Raw genomic sequence first — 17,923 nt, 5'->3', positions numbered from 1 at the left:
TATGCAACAACATTGGTGGCCAGGGAAATCAGCTCACTGATCTTCTCATCAGAGCGCTTGAGGGAGTCAGAGAAAGTGCTGCACACGGCCTGGGTTCGAGCCAACTGATCAGCCCCCTCCTTCAACTTTTTCTTGGTGTCAGGAAGCTCAGCCTTCAGCTCCACCACACGCTCCTTCAGATCAACCCGCTGCTGCGCCAGATCCGCGACAGTTTCCTTCAGCTCCTGATTCTTGGCACTGGTAGCACGGCTGGTCGTCTGCACTATGTTGATCATCTTCCTATTGTAGAGTGCGACGGAGGGTCCGGGGCGGAGCAAATCAAGAGTCGGCAAGGAAATCGGGAGGCAAAATCCGAGTAAATGCAGAAAACAGTGGGTAGAAAGTGAAGAATATTTACCATGAAGGCATTGTGCACATCGTTTTCAGCCATCTCCTCTGGGGTAAACTCCGAAAACGTTTCCTCAACAGAAGGAAAGAGCAGCTGATTGATCTCCGGCCAGTAGGGCACCTTGTCCACGTTCCCAAAGCCTTCTGGGAAATGAGCAATGATGCCCCCATTAGACGAAGCACGAGGACTGGCAGGGGGAGTAGGCGGATGGCGAGATAACGGATTAACCTCCAGGGGCACGCGTGCAGCCGAACTGGAAACTGTGGGAGGAGTCGAAAAGAGGCGGAGCACTCCTCTTGGAGGCGGAGGCCACATCGGGCCGGCGGAGGGTCTCTTTCTTTTAGCACTTTGGAGGATGAGTTCCAGTTGATCGACTTTTGAACCTGCAAGCACGCATAGCCTCAGGCGACAGAATGGTTAAAACGTCCGCAGAAACGGCATGCAAACGAGAGTGGCTACAGAAACCTTACCAGAAGACATACCGTGGGCTGATTGAGGAGGATTGGAGGAAGAAGCAGGAGAAAAACCAGGAAGCGTGTCCGGGAACTTTCTCTCGGACTCGAAATCTTTGAACGACTTCTTTGCATGCGGGGATCTTGGCGCCGATACGGGTGAGGTCGCAGGGGGCCCGCACAAAGGCGATGAAGTAAGCTAGTAAGCGGCGAGATAAAACAAATCGGGTAACAAGAAAGCTACTTACTCAAGTCGAACCCATTTCTCGAAAATATAATCGGCGGAGGCGGATTGAGTCCTTCCTCACGTAGAAGAAGTCCTCAAACCATTTCTCATCGCGAGATTTTGACACATGTTTGAAGGGAGCCTCTCCACGGCCCCGGAAGGAGAATTGACCCCTGCCCAGGGACCTGATTTTGTACATATGGGCCAGATCGCCCAGGGTGACAGATTTGCCAGTACTCTGACCAGCGGCCAGAGAATAGAGAAGAACTCTCCAAATGGCGGCAGAGATTTGTGCCATGGCGAAATTGTTGGTGAAGATAAAATCTTGAATGAGTTTAGGGAAAGGGAAACGGAGGCCATATCTAAACGGATATAAGTAGAAGCAAACCCACCCTGGACGGAGGGCGTCGGCTTTTCGTCCGGTTCGAGATGGCAATATCCACCCCATCACCAAGACCAAGCAGGTTCTTGATCGTCGGAATGTCGGCCGGAGTTAGGACGGAGTCACAATCATGTGGGTGTTTGAAAAGTCCCCGAGAAGGGAAAGTAGGGTCAAGATTGCGGTCGGAGGGTGTAGGGGTTAACGAAGACTGTCGAGTTTTACCCATGATGAAGAGAGAAAATGAAGATTAAAAGGAGAGAAGAAGATGGATTACCCGTGATGGAGACGGGGAGGGGAAACAAGTGAAGCGGTGGAGAATAAAGGGGAAGGAAGATTGAGGGTTTAAGAGAGATGAGTTTTTGAAATAATTTGAAGTGGTTAATGAGAGTGAAGAGGGACGTTGGAGTTATAAAGAGGAGAGAGGGAGTTGGGTGCGGAGAAAGAGTAGTAGGGCGGCTGGAAATGATGGGATGTATGGGAAGAAGAGAAAAGACGGCGTAGGGTTTAGCATTTAGTTACGTAAAATTCCTTGCTCGATACTTGAAAGCGTACTTCGCAAGAAATTTGGGGCAAACTATTTGGGCTAAAAATAGCATAATAGAAAAGGCCCATTTGATAAGATAAAGATTACAAAAGAGGTGGTAAGGAGAAAGGGAGTCCGCGGTCAGGAAAAGGAGAGATGGGCTTGAGAAGGATCAAGAGCCCGTGAATAGAAGGTGCCCGCGTTAGGAAAAAGAGTGTTAGGGAGAAGTTAGGGAGAAGTCAGAGAGAAGTTAGGGAGATTGGGGAGAATTGGTAAAAGAGTTCGGGTTTGGAAAGAAGTCCTTATGGAAATAATATTCCCTTTCCATATTCGAGGTAGGACATGTCTAGGGTTCTTACCCTATAAATAGCCAAGGAAGCAAATCAAAGAGGAGATCCAAGACAACTCATTCAACACATCCGTATTCATTCATACAACAATAATCAATATCATATCTCAGCAAATAATATACGCTCATTCTGGATCTTGCAGGCCTGACGCCTAGGGCCAGCAGGATTAGCTACGCATCACAATTGTAATCATTCTCCAATTCATATAGTGCAATACTTGGCAGGGTACCGTCCCTCCCGCGGTTGTTCCCACATTGGGTTTTCCGCGTCACCAAAATCTTACGTGTCAATTTACATTACGTACTTTATTTTTTCCGTTTACCTATTGACATACAAATCATCATACAATCGACCAACGAATATAGACTACATTGACCCTAATTAATCGATTTGGTTAAAAATACCTAAACAATACGTATCAATGTTTTTTTTCTGAAATTAAAGCTTTATGGACCAATAATGTGTATCAATGTTTTTCCAGAGGTGACGTTAGGTTTGACTGACTGATTCCCCTTCTTTTCTGATGTTAGGTCTGCAATATTTCAAGATGACTGCAAGATAACTTCAGATTCTCATCCACAAAGTCACTGTCAAAATAAGGTTTTATATTCCCCCTTGTGTGGCCAACTCTTGCAACGACTATTTTCTGTTTTTGTTGGACTCTCATCCATATATTATATTTAACAGGCCTTACTCAAAGGACACAGGATATTAAAACTTGGATGTCTCAGCCTACTTACTTGTACGGTTAGTGTTTCTGATTGGTATTGCTATTAGGATTTACCCGTATTCTTTCCTCTTTTGATTACCTCTCGTTCCTGATTTTGTTTTGTGTCTAGGTGTTTACCAAGGTTTCCTTACAAATGCTTGGATAGTAGATGAGACAAGTGTGCCAAACAAACTTCTCGATTCAGCTATTTTACCACACCTCAAACAATTTTCAGCCATTAACAAGCTAAAGAAGATGGCTTGCAGGGTAAAGACATTTTATAAATTATTAAGTATATGTAAAGATATCCAATTTCTGGTTCAAGTAAAATATTTAGCATTATATGACTTACAAGGATAAAAATACACACTTTAGATAAATAAATGAAGCAAGAGCTAGGGGTCAGAGCAACATATATTTCACTCCAATACACAGTTTACAAGGGCTAGGGGTCATATGGTCACAATTGGAGTACAATAAGGCTTTATTTGGGAATTAAGCTTCAGTTTACAACGGGTGTGTTGAAAGCTTCATATCACCACTTCCCTATACTCGATTCCTATGGTTCTTAGGTAAGTGGAAAGACGAGAGTGTTAGCTAAATGTGAGAGTTAGAATCAGGTTTATATCTTCTATGTGGCTCGAGTTATAGTAACTGCAAGATGACGGCACGGGTGAAGATCGTACAGGTCAGAATTAACCTCTCTGCAAAGAAAGCACTCTGACTCACAATCTAGAAGGTTTTTTTGTGTTATTCTAATTCGAAATGAAAGCTAACAGAATTATCTTTCATTTGATGTATGCTGGGAATTTTTATTCGACTTGAGTTAAGAGCTATGAAGTCTGAAATTTGTTGCTGCTGCATAAGGTAGTGCTGAACTTTCAGAACTGACCTATCAGAAAAGAAAGGACCATATCTCACAGTATAGAAGTTTTTTTTATATGATTCCAATTGGAAATTAAAGCTAACTCAATTAGCTTTTATTTGATGTATGTTGGGCATTTTTATTTGACTTGAGTAAAGAGATATTAAGTCTGAAAGTTGTTGCTGCTGCACAAGGTAATGCTGAACTTTCAGAACTGACCTGTCAACAAACAAAGGATCATATCTCACAATCTAGAAGTTTTTTTTGTCTGCTTCCAATTGGAAATGAAATCTAACCAAATTATCTTTCATTTGATTTATGTTGGGAACTTTTGTTCAACTTGAGTTAAGAGCTATGAAGTGTGAAATTTTTTGCTGCTGCACAAGGTACTGCTGAACTTTCAAAACTGACCTGTCAGCAAAGAAAGGACCATATCTCACAATCTAGAAGTTTTTTTTGTATAATTCCAATTAGAAATGAAAGATAACTCAATTAGCTTTCATTTGATGTATGTTGGATATTTTTATTCGACTTGAGTTAAGAGATATGAAGTCTGAAAGTTGTTGCTGCTGCACAAGGTAATTCTGAACTTTCAGAACTGACCTGTCAGCAAAGAAACGACCATATCTCACATTCTAGAAGTTTTTTTTTGTGTCATTCCAATTGGAAATGAAACCTAACTTAATTAGCTTTCATTTAATTTATGTTGGGCATTTTTATTCGACTTGAGTTAAGAGATATGAAGTCTGAAATTTGATGCTGCTGCACAAGGTAGTGTTGAACTTTCAGAACTGATCTAAACTGTTTACAGCTTTATAAATCACAAACTAGGCGATAATTTTGTATAATTCCAATTGGATATAAGAGCCAACTATTCTAGCTTTCATATGGTGCATCATTGGCTCGATAACTCAATCTAAGCTATGTGATACAAAGCCTTAAAGTTCCTGCTATAGTAAGGTGAATGCTGAACATTTCTGAATAGACGTGTCGCCACTCAAACCCGAGTATCTGGAGTTTTAGGCAACACTTATTCCTTTTGCACCTGCACCAAGCCATTAACCCATGAAACACTATTTTATAAATCAAACTCGATAACTCCCATGGAAGATCAATGTACAAAACTCTTAATAAATTCTTCCCTAGTTCATTCTGGTTAGCATTTTTTTCATACTCCATGATTCTAGACAGACCAAGCCCCTGAAACCCTAAATAATTGCAGGTCCCCTGACCATCTTCATCACAACCACTACATGTGAAAAATTCATTAAACCCTTATATTGCAACCACCAAAGCTTCAAAGACAAAGCCCCTGAAACCGTCTAAATTATACTCCGTACTCGGTATGAACAAACAAATTATGAATATGTCTGTTAAACCCTATCATCACCAAATAATAAACCCTAACATCACCATACATTAAATTATTTATACATAGGGTTGTCTTAGAGGTAGCGATTCAATGAATTAATCAGAGAACATATCGATTGTAGTATTATCTTAAAGCTAACATCGAAGAGTAGTGAAAAAGGGTCTTACCAGCAGCAAGAAAAACCAGCAACGATGAAAGGTGAGCTATCAGGGACAACGGTCTTATCAGCAGCAAGAACAATGTGCAACCGTGCAAGGGCGAGACGAGTGAAAATCAAACAAGGCTAGGGCAGTAGGGCGAAAGAATGTTTTTTGTGTTTGAATGAAACTGATAGAAGTTTGAAGGGGAAGTCTAATATTTAGGGATTTACAAAGAGAACATTGGGGAAAAGGGACCGTGCTGTTTGTTGTGTAAAGGAGAATGGTTGTAGTTATTAACCGGTCTTTTTGTTAATTTAAGAAGGTTGGTCAAACGTAACCGTTCTCTTTGTTAATTTACGAGCCCGGTTCAAACGGACAACCGCTCTCTTTTGGAATTATACATGCGTGCCCAAACTAAAAATAAGAAACAGACCGGTTCCGCTATTAACCGTTCTTTAATTGGCGTTCTCGTAGCCTTAAATTGTAGTAGTGTGGCCTCTATTCCCCTCTGGGTCACCATATAACCCAGAAAGTTTCCACTGGATACTCCAAAGGTACACTTTGTCGGATTCAGCTTCATTTGATATTTTCTGAGGGTATTGAAAGTTTCTGCCAGATGCTGGTGGTGCTGTGAAGCCTGCTTCGATTTGACAACCATATCGTCTATGTATACTTCCATAGTTTGGCCTATTTGCTCTTTAAACATCATGTTTACCAGCCTCTGATAGGTAGATCATGTATTTTTCCGTCCAAAATGCATGACATTATAACAGTAGATACCTCGCTCGGATCTGAATGATGTCTTTTCCTGGTCACTGGGGTGCATCTTTATCTGGTTATATCCGCTCCACGCATCCAGGAATGTCAGCATCTCGTGGCCTGCAGTAGCATCCACCATGGAATCTATGTGTGGTAGTGGAAATGGATCCTTTGGGCAAGCTTTATTTAAATCCGTGAAATCGACGCAGACCCTCCACTTGCCATTCTTCTTCGGAACCACCACCACATTAGACAGCCATTCTGGATATTTTACTTCTCGAATCTTTCCTGCAGCGAGCAGGTTATCTACTTCCTGGTTTATGACCTGGTTCCTTTCAGAAGCAAACTTTTTTCTTTTCTGCTGCACGGGTTATAGCTTGGATCTACACTTAACTTGTGAGTTATCACGCTTGGGTGTATCCCTATCATATCATCATGTGACCAAGCAAAGCAATCTATGTTAGTTCTTAATAATCGAACGAGTTCTTTGCGAATGTTACCTGTACATTCAGATCCAATGAGCACAGTTCGTTCTGGATGCAGCGCGTCCAGGATGACATTGTCCAGTTCTGCCTGCTGAGGCTCAATGTACTAATCCTGGATGCGCTGGTTCTGTAATTGCTATGCATGCGAGCTGGTTGTTGACTTCAGAGCCACTTTATAGCAATCCTTAGCTTCTTCCTGGTCCCCACGTATCTCTTGCACCCCCCAAGCTAAGGTGTTGGAAACTTCAGACATTGGTGGTACGTTGAGGGAATTGCTTTCATCTCGTGGATCCAGGGCCTGCCAAGGATCACATTGTAAGTAGAGGGTCCGTAAATAACCAGATACCTTACCTGATTGTTTACACCTCCGGCATAGGTTGGGATGACGATTTCTCTTAGGGAGTGCTTTGTTTCGCCACTGAAACCAACCAAGGGGACCACCTTCTTTGCTAGATCTTTCTCGGTGAATCCCATGCCTTTGAGTGTCTCTAACATGATCAGGTTCACGGAGCTTCCGGTATCCACCAGGATCTTTCTCACCTCGCAATTTTAATGGGAAGCGTAATGATTAGGGCATCGTGGTGCTGTTCTGGAGCAGACTCTGTATCTGTTTCGTCAAAGGTGACTGATGGCAGATTCTGGCGGTTGATCCTGCAGGAATTTTCTGGTCTGTCTCCTTTAGTTCTGGTTGCGTGCCTCTTTGATGCTGACTATGTCAGCCCACACAGCTCCGATCCACCTGTAATAACATTCACAGTTCTAGTGCATTGAGGAGGAGGAGATGACAGAACCTGATCTGCTGAGTTTACTCTGGTTGTGTTTCTAGGTAGGAGGTGATCCAGGTTTCCTTGATCATAGTGGAATTTGACTTCCTTTCCGAGGGAGTGGCATTCATCGGTGTCGTGGCTGTTGCTGCCGTGGAACTCACACTTCTTGCCTGTGTCCTTTCTGCTGCCGGGGTTTCCTTCTGGAAGTTTTGGCCATCTGACTCTGCGTCCCAGCTCCTTCAAGGCTTTGAATAGTCCTGCAAGATTGGTAGTAAAACCATACTCACTTATTTTCGGAGGCAGATCTGCTTCGCTCTTTCCTTCAGAATTTCCAGAAACTCTATTCACGCTTCTGCTGTAGGGTTTGGGCCTTTCACTTCTCTTTTCTACTGGAGCTTTTATGGATACTGGGTCTGAATCATAGATGCCTCTGATTGGTGCAGAGTCTTCCTCCAATCTCATGACAGCAATTGCCTTTGTCTGTACTTCCTCAAAGGTGGTGCAAGGGTGCTTCGTCAGATCCTTGTAAAGATCTCGACTCTCAGTGCGATCCTCGGCGGAAGGCTTGTATAACGGTTGCTATATCACATCTTGGGATAGCCACCTTCTCCTTGTTGAACCTATTCAAGTAATCACAGGTGGACTCCTCGAACCCTTGCACTATCCGGTAGAGGTCACTAGTCTGCTTCTCCGTCTTTCTGCTGATGGCGAACTGCTGGTTGAAGTCGTTGACTAGGTCGGCGAAGCTGGATATGCTCTTGTTTGGCAGGTCGACGAACTACTACAGGGCTGCTCCTGACAGGGTTGACCCGAATCCCTTGCACATACAAGCTTCCTTTAGAGATCTAGTTGTGGTTATCACCATCATTTTCTGCTTGTAGTGGTTGATATGGTCAAGTGGGTCTTTGGTTCCGTCATAGAGCGTCATGGCTGGAGGCACACATCCTTTAGGGACACCGATTAGGGCTATGTCATCCACGAAAGGTGAGACTGCGTAGCTGTCTCTGGCTGCTTTCTTCAACGGATGGGCTACGCCTGGCATCCTATACATCAGCTCCCTCAGCTCCTGGTATTGCTGCTCCAGCGAATTACCTGCTCCTGCAAGAGGGTTAGAAACAGGCGGAAAAGAACCAGCCGGTGTACCTCCTAGCCAAGGCGCTCCAGAAAATTGTCCTGGTGCTGGATGACTGGTTACTGGTGTTGCACTGATTATGGATCCAGGCTGCCATCCTGGTGTCTGCTGTAATCCTCCAATCCAGGCTCCACTGGTGTACTGGTTGCAGGATGGAATTGATGCATTGATGACAGGTCCAGATTGCCATCCTGATGTCTGGTGTGCGGGGGTACCTGAAAAGGGTGGAAGGTCAGATCCTGATGGGGTGCTAAACAAAGCGTTACCTGTTGTCTGCTGCAGACTGGGTGGATTATCAAATGATAGGCATCCTAATCCTCTGGGCTCAATTGGTTCGCTGGGTGCTACTCCTGTAAGGTACAGTCTGGTGACTAGTTCTGATGGTATTGATCGACCCGATCCTCCACCGCTGGTTCTGGTCGGAGCCTCTGGTGCTAATGCTAGTTTGGGCTTGACTGCTGTCACGATCTGAGCAATCAGGTTCTGGTTGTCCTTTCTTAGATCCTCAATGGCCCGACGCAGAGTGTCCATCCTCTGAATCATCACCTGCATCGGATCAAGCGCTGGAGATCCTTTGCTTCGGAGAACTTCTGCGCCTAAGGCTTCCTGGGTCTGGCTTCTGGATACAGCTTCACCTCTGCTGGGGCTGCTTTCCCTTTTGGATTTGGACTGACTGGATGCACCTGCTGTCTTCGGAATCTGCGGTGGCTTCTGAGGCTGGGGCATGGCTCTGGTCGACATGCTGACGGGGATCGTCTGGTTGGACGCTGGGGATGCACTGACTGATCCTGCGGATGCAGAAGTAAGTCCTGCTCCCGGAAGACAGACCGACATGCTCGTCGCTGGAAGGATTCTGGCTGGTTCCAGACATTGTGACGGTTGGTTCGGTTTTGCGAGGTTTGGCTATAGAAAATGATCACTATGCCCCACGGTGGGCGCCAAACTGTTTTGGTAAAAATTTACCGATTATGAATTAATTATGTGAGTGATAGTGAGTATTCTAAATGCCAATTATGGTTAAAATGCAAATGATAGGAACAACGAAATAAAAACAAACGAAGAGAATGACACGGAGGATTTTTGGTGACGCGGAAAACCCGGTGTGGGAACAACCGCGGGGGGAGTCGGAATCCCGCCAACTTTGCACTATAATCAAGATTTTGTAAACAAGTAAGGAAATACAAGTGTTATGTTGCTAGAGAAATATTGCCAATTGTAGATGGATTTTGAGGAGTGAAGTGTTGCTCGAGATTACTGATGAATGCCTTGAGTGTTGATCTTCGGCCCTTAAATAGTTGCTGGAATCAGACCTAGGGTTTTCTGCTTCTGTTCCTGAATACCAGATCAACCCCTAAAGAATAAGGAGTTGTTGATTGACTTGGTTGGTGGCCCTATTTTGCACGTGGGCTTTTATTTTGCTAATTTGTGTTTGTTCACTCTTTAATCCCCACGGTCCCTTTTGTGCCACATCACCAATCCCCTTTTCTTCCCATCTTCCAATAACCATATGCCACATCGCCTAATCTACTTGCCACCTTTTCTACCAATAATACAGCGCCATGTTACAGGTGATAAAATACAATTTTTATCCCTAACAATATTCATATCTCATAAAGCCCTATTTAAATGCATGTGTAACGAGTGTAGTGTTAAATTACTTCCTTGGCGATTGAATTTCCTTCCCCAATCCCTATGTATACATCTTTGATTTACGAGTAACTAATCAGGTATGTTTTCTTCTATTCAGTTCATTAAATTTTTATTTTATTCTTTTATTATGTATGTAAATATAACGCACTCCATACTTAAGTTAACTATTGAACCTTAATCGTATATAATAAAACTTTTAAATGTAAAAGTGTATTTGTTGGAAAATTTAGGATGGAATTCAGCAATTAGTTGATGTTTGACCTCAATTCGACAAAGTTTCACCATATTTGTGGTTCAGATGACCTTTTCTTTAGACTCTTGCTAGATGGCGGAGTAGATTAACTATATTTCGACGTATCAATGCAGTACAATTTGAATTGTCGTCAATTTTTTACAATATCATTTTCCCTTGTGCTATACTTGAATGTCTTTGGTATCATACATGCAGCTGCAGAGGTGAATTTTAGGTTTAAAGTCGTTGAAAGGTACGCTTTAAGTACTCTATTTGTCCGGCCTAGAAAATGACATACTCCTTAGATTTTAAGTTATTTAAGCTTAATGCTTTTGTAGGTGTACAGTTGCCAATCTATGAAGATGATATGAATTTACACTTGGTTTAACCTCAAGGTTGTAGCTTTATTGGATTGTCGAATTCAACCCCTAATTGTGTTGATTGTTGAGCAAGTTCGTTCGTGTGTGTGTGTGTGGTGGGGCTCTTGAGTCCCCTCTTGAATGCCTGTCATCTTTGTCCGCTTAGATATCATACTCTCTTATTATATACATATTTCTCCTATTTTTTAATTTGATAGACTTACCTATGTCAAACAAGGGTAGAATAAACTCATAGAAAATGACATTTTGCAGAACTGATACATGTAATTACATAGTACAACAATCTGAAAACCTTTTAACATATAGATGATTGAAAGTTTGCTTATACACTTTTATGTCAAATAGGTGTATCGTTATGAAGTCACTCTAAAATTCTGAATGGCGAATCATAAATCAATATGCCCAAAGAATCGAAAACTTTCAAAATAAAATAAAGACAATGTTTGTTTTGTATGTATTTGATGCTTCTTAATCTTATGCGGGCAATGCCCGTATTAAATGAGAATTTGGGTAGGGTAGGTTGAGTTGGGCAGTTTAGTGGTGATATTTGGTTTGCTAGAGTGTTATATTGTTTTTTTTTTGTTTTTGATAAAATGTAAGAATATATTATCAAAAAGATGAGTAACCATACATTTGAGATAGGACCAGCCACTAGCAGGCCACTTCCTAACTCAATAAACAGCTCAAGCCCAGACTTATAAGCCCACACCGTAACAAAAACTTCCATCCCACTGACATCAAATCTGATCAAAATAAGGAATGACAAAACAAGATAGACCAAATCCCTAATTTAGACAACAAACCCAGATAAACTTCACCTTCTTCGATCTCAATCACCTCCATCGTCCTTTATTCAGTTTCAGTCATCTTCAATTCAAATCTAATAGACCTTGAATCCAATTCTTATCTCTATCTTTCACTGGTAAGATGATCGTGGTTCGCAGCCTCTTCTTCATTTCTGTGATAAGTTGCCTGGCAACAATTTCGGGTCGAAGGATTTGCATCTCCACCCTGCTACGATTTCGTTGGAGCCATATACTGTAGATGCAGGCATTCAAAACCGAGTTTATCAAGCCCCTTTTGAGTTTGGATCCCCTTCGAGAATTCATCCAATCCTGCAGATCTTGGTAAGGTAAACGTATTCCCATCCACTTTTCAACTTCAGAAATTACTCTTCTGCTGTACTGGCATTGAAAAAATAAGTGGTCGTTATCTTCTCTGCCCCGATCACAAATGCAACAAGCGAACTCAGGACTGACCCCTATCTTGTGTAATTTGTCCTTTGTGTTGAGACCATTGTGTTGATGTATCCAGACTAGAAAGCTATGTTTCCTGTGAAACCCAGGAAACCTCAGGCTTTTTCACACGAATAACTCATACCCCTTTGCAATAGTATATTCTTGCCCCTTCTGACTGGTCCAGATCTGGTGAATATAAGCTTCAGTGTAGATATTTTTGGTTTGGCAAATCTTCCTCCAACTCCAACTTGAGTTAGAGGGAGGGGAGTAAGTCTGCCAATTTTGCCCTTTTAAGTAAGTGTGGCTTACCCATTTGACCCAGAGATGGTCAGATCTGGATGCTATCCACCATACTAATTTCCCCACTGCCGCTTTATTCCATAGAATATCATTTTTGAGCCCAAGTCAACCCTCCTTTTTTGGATGACAGATTTTTTCCCAAGAGACAAGGGGGGTTCTGATAAAGTCCACACCCCCATCCCAGAGGAAACATCTGTAAATTGCTTCCACTTTTGTGATGACTCCAGTAGGCAGAATAAACATTGAGGCCCAGTAGTTGTGGAGAGTCTTAAAGACTGATTGTACTAGAACAAGCCTCCCTGCATAGGATAGTTTCCTAGCCCCCACACCCCTTATCTTACTCAAAAGTTTATCAATAAGGGGGCACAGTCCTGAGCATTTAGTCTTGTAGTTTTTATAGGGACCCCTAGGTATTTAAACGGAAGGGTACCTTGAACAAGACCTGAAACTTTGAGGATATCATTCTTTAGATCTTCTAGCACCCCATTAAAATAAGCATTGGACTTCCCTTTACTCATGTTTAAACCAGAGCTCTTTGAAAAGGTAGAGAAAGTTCTAAGAATAGTCATGATTGATTGAGCATCTCCTTTACAAAAAAGCAATAAGTCATCAGCAAACATAAGGTGAGTGAGCTTAAGGGGTTTGCACAGTGGGTGGTAATTAAAACTTGATCCCTCAGTAGTGTATGCCAACAGCCTAGAGAGGTATTTCATGCATATAGTAAAAACCAAAGGGGACCTTTGGCATTATCCGCATATTGTTTAGAGAACTCGATTGCGGCGTCTTCCCAAGTAGCGACCTTCTTGTGATCTAAACTGTAGAACCATTGCTTCGGGATGGTGTCAAGAGATGAAGGAAAGATCCTTAAGAACATCTCGGGTTTGATGCCTTTGATAGACATGTAATCCTTGAAGGCACGGATGTGGTTCAAAGGGTTCTCATGTCCTTTGAACTTAGGGATATCCGTCATGCTAAAGTTAGTTGGCAATTTGGAATTGACGGCTTCATACTTGCGATTGTTTTCCCTATAAATGTCATCCCCCTTAAGGTACATCAATTGCTCCTCTAGGTATTGGAGTCTTTTCTCACCGCAGCTTGTCCCTATGATAGGATTCTCATCCCTAGACTCGTCATCGGAGTAACGTAGTACTTCACTTTTAAGGGGAGGCAACCTTCCCTCTACATCAAAGATACGGCCCTCGATGAGTTCAAGGCGGTCATAGGTTTGGTTTTGGGTAACTTGCATTTGGGCTAGCGCGGCTAGGATTCGATCATTACTATCTTGAATTTGTTGGAGATTCGTTTCATCACTTGATCCGGGCATCTTGGAAACTGGATAAGAGATCGGCGACGAATCAAAACACGATCGACCATTCTATCCCACTTGCTAAAAGAGGAAAAGTTTTGACTCGTGAAGCGGGTGTGTGCTACTGCTGTTGAGTGAGTTTTGAAGAAAGACAAGGTCTTTGAAAATGTGTGTCCTAGTCAACTGTAGTGTAGTTGTAGGAGTGGACTCGAAATGAGGTTTTGAAATGGGCTTGTGGCCCGAATTTTGACACGACAAACGGACAGAGTTTTGACCGGATTTTGTGCTAATTGAAGGCCTTTTTTCAAATTTTTGTTTTGAAATTGGGTTTTGATTTTTGAAAATTCGTCATGATTTGTTTAGAAATGGTGATCACGTAAGGTTTACACATTTATACAAGCATTATAACGGGATGCTGAGTGCATTTAAAAGGGTTTTGGTTTAAAGGGTGGGTTGCCATACCGAACCATCAAACCCGAAGTCTGTGGAGAGGCTCGTGCCAAACAAGAGTAAGGCCGATTCCTAGTCCATTTCCTCAAGTAGTGAAGGCCCTTGATACAAACAAGAGTAAGCATCACGGTATAGATGACGTCAATCGCTATCCATGCTTAGGCCCAAATAAGAATTAGGACCGTTTAGACGGGACGATTGGTCGAATGGGTTTGGTTGGGCCTAGGAAGGCCGAATAAAACGGTCTAGGAAGACCGAGTTATGAAAACCGACAATTGTCTTGTACAAACTATTCCCTAACCTTGTTCAAGTTTCACCCTAGCTACACGTAAGTGTATTATCCCAAGAGTCGCCAAACGTGTGACGGGCCGCCCACGGGGGCGCTTGGTGAAGGTCGAAAACAAGCGTTTGCATTTTGTATGGAGTCGCCACCAATTTTTATGGGAAATTGGAACCGTTCGAATACCTCGTGTCATGTCAAGACACAAAGTAGTGACATGAACACTAAGCAATCGTTACCCTTAGCATTCTATGTCTAGAATGACTCTCGTGGATGCCAATGAACACGGGTGCTCACGGAGATCTGGAGTAAGGGGTGAGGGTACGTATTAGGAAGCTCTTTTGATCGAACACCTAATCCCGCCCGCCTCGATAGCGGCCTCTACTAATAATTAGGGACGTTATTCATACTCGATATATCGTCGGCTATATGCATGCAATGCAACATCCAAGTTTTAATCCTAGCATGTGAGAATTTAACTAAGTCGGTTGACACGTAATTAGCATACAATTGGTTCGAAGTTGGAATTTAAGTTCAATTACATGTGAAAACATACAGACAATAAAAGAAATACAATAATTACGAATTACAATAATGAAAATTACAATAATTACATTGGATTAGGCGATTTATGTCGAAAATACCTTTAAAACGGATAATTTGAGAAAAAGAGATAAAAGGAAAGAAAGAAAGAAATTAACGAACGAAACAGAAAGTGATAATACGGATAATAGTTAGTTAATACGTAAACTAAACAAACTAGGTCAAGGCAGAAACGGAGTTCAGGGACATAACTCATCTCGAACAGCGCAAGCAGATCGCGCCCTGAAGAGGCGCAAGCGCGGCGATTCTTTGCGTCATTCCAAGGGTGAGTTCTCGGCCGGTTTTAACAAAAATCGTTAATTTGAATTGATGAATTTAATGATGGATTGAAATATTTACTCGGATGGAAGTGATTAATAGGTTAATTACATGTGAATGATGGTCGTAAAAGCGATAAACATGGATAGGATGAATCGGAAACGGATTAATTACATGAAATTACGATGAAAATATTAATGAGTCCTCTATTGAAATAAGTCAATTAATTAGGTTAAATACAATGGATTAATGACAAATATGCGACGAACATGCGAATAAACAGATTAAACTATATCAATGATGAATTCCAGAAACTCAATATGAACAAATTGAACCTCTACAATCCGGAATTGAATTTAATGACAAAAACCCGCAAATATGGATTATAAGGGATTTAAGTTGGATTTATGACGAATTAAACATGCTAATGATGGTGATTATAATACATGTGAATTATTATGACATTAAGACGAAGAATTAACAGACGAACAACCAAAACAAAGATTTGAATACGAATTACAGAGGACGAGCGAAGAAGAAAGGAAGCGAATCTGCGCGGCCCTCACGAAGAGGCGCGGCAGAATCGCGCTCCTTCAAGAGGCGCGGCGATTCTTTGCGTCCTTTCTCGACGGTTACTTACTGGAAATCCGCAAAAACAGATTTTAACAAAGGGTTTTAGAAATCGATTTTAACGGTATTTTCGACGTAAATCTTACAATTGATGATACGAAAGGGTAAAATACAATAAATAAATAAGGATTATACACCCTCAGACTTACATGTTGACGGAACGAGAAGAACTAAGATATCGATTAGTGAATGCTCGACGCGAATGCAAAGAGAGTGCCCTCGTAAGAGGAAAACGATTGATTAATTAAGTTGATTGAGTGTAGTTGGTCAAATTGGTCGGTCATGCAACGGAGAGGTTGGTACCGGAAAGATCCGAGCTTACGTGGTCGAAAGTTCAAGCACGTAGGCGCCAATAAGTAAGAACAAAGTCTAGAATGCAAAGGGAGAAGAGAAGGGCGGACACTCGCGTGAGAAATATGAGGAGCGAAGGCTCCTATTTATACTAATCACGTGAAGGAATTAGGGTTTCGGAGACTCTTTGGAAGTGAATCTCGGAAAGATATGAAAAAGATACGTAAGACATGCAAAGAAGGGCGGGGAAAAGGCGCGGCGACCATGCGTCTCTTGGAAGAGGCGCAGACTGCTGCGTCTATTCCCGTGAGGTTTCCTCGTCTTTGAAGAAAGATTTCAGCGTTTGAGTTATGGTAGGACGGAAATAATTCGATTATCTTATGAATATTACGGGATATTATTTGCCAAAAGATAAAATTTATAAAATATGGAATAGAAATATCCTAACATTCCGAATATTCGACTCGGGATTTAACGGTTATCGAAAAATGGAGACGGTTTTTGACCCGGACTCCGAATGTACTCTAATTACCGCCAAAACGACCGTATCGGGACGTAGATGACAACTAAGAGGTAGACATTTAATATTCGAGCAATCACTTGACGATAATCTTACGAACTGTCACAAATCGTTCCGCGTACCAAACATGTGGCCCAATCATCACCGGGTGGTTTGCGGGAGGTGCGAAATGAGGTATCTCTGAGCCCCACTTTGACCGAGGCTTGGACAAGGCGAAATTCAAAGTATAGCCATCAGTCAATCGAAGATTACAACTCGACGACTATGGCGACGCGAGGCGCTCAAGGGGTCGAGCCAAGGACCTGTCGTCGGGAACATTTTAGAGTCTGTCGACTATCGGGAGGGTCGTTTAAAGTCCATTAGACTACGTAAAGAAGCTCGCCACCATGAGAAGAAACCATACCCGAGATACCCCGGGTGAAACGGGATCAAGACGCTTCGGCAAAAAACTCTTTGGTCTCAAGATAACTTGGTGTCCAAGGCATTAGGGGTCACAGGGGATATCAAGAAACTTCTTTCTCGAGATGCTTCCGGAGAATGACACCTTTGCCGAACTCCGTGAAGAATAAATATCGAAAGCGCAGGACGTCGGTAGAAATCGCTGGGAATCCGCTGCGTCGGTCTCAAGCGAACTTTTGCAAAAACTTGAGGTTGAATCGCTTGTGTCGGTCTCAAGCGAACTCTTGTTGGGAAATATATTGACGATTAGGAACATCTTGATCGCCATGGAAGAAATCTTGAGTGAGCAATCTTTGCAAAATCTCGCTCATACTGGGACAAATATTTTGACGACCTAGGAACATCTTGATCGTAGAAATCTTGAGTGAGCAACACATAAAAATATCTTCTGCGCCGAGGACAAATGAATAATAATGTGCAACATCCGCTTTCTTGGGGGTAAAATGCGGGCCGGAACGAAAGAAAATCGTCGAATGGGCCAAAAGAGTAAAATAGCATCGAGGAAGAGGCGCACCAAAGATGGGCCCACAAATAACGAACTTATAACGAATTTTTGAAAATCCATGTGGAGGGAACAGAAGGAAGAGGCGCAGCAAGAGCTGCGTCTCTTGGAAGAGGCGCAGCGCCTGCTGCGTCTTTTCCCCAATTTGGCTTTCCTGCGTAAAAACGCGAAATCAGAGGGATTATGTTCATTATTTCGAAACACAACTCACACGATTTCTCTCTCAAATCTTCACCATTTCCGCCAAGGTTTGATTCAAAAGCTTGCTTTAAAC

At 42.4% G+C, this 17,923-nt stretch overlaps 1 long non-coding RNA gene across 1 annotated transcript; it reads left to right on the top strand.

Annotated features, from left to right (window-relative positions):
* Positions 1-10,112: 10,112 nt before the first annotated feature.
* On the top strand, positions 10,113-15,172 carry LOC141623665 (uncharacterized). The gene is made up of 3 exons (XR_012533502.1): positions 10,113-10,277; positions 10,649-10,685; positions 10,771-15,172. It is a non-coding gene; the product is annotated as an uncharacterized LOC141623665 (long non-coding RNA).
* Positions 15,173-17,923: the final 2,751 nt, after the last annotated feature.

Source organism: Silene latifolia, chromosome X (assembly GCF_048544455.1).
Source record: "Silene latifolia isolate original U9 population chromosome X, ASM4854445v1, whole genome shotgun sequence".
NCBI classification, from domain to species: Eukaryota; Viridiplantae; Streptophyta; class Magnoliopsida; order Caryophyllales; family Caryophyllaceae; genus Silene; species Silene latifolia.
The sequence above is the reverse complement of the archived record's forward strand: the minus strand, read 5'-3'. Positions and strand labels throughout refer to the sequence as shown.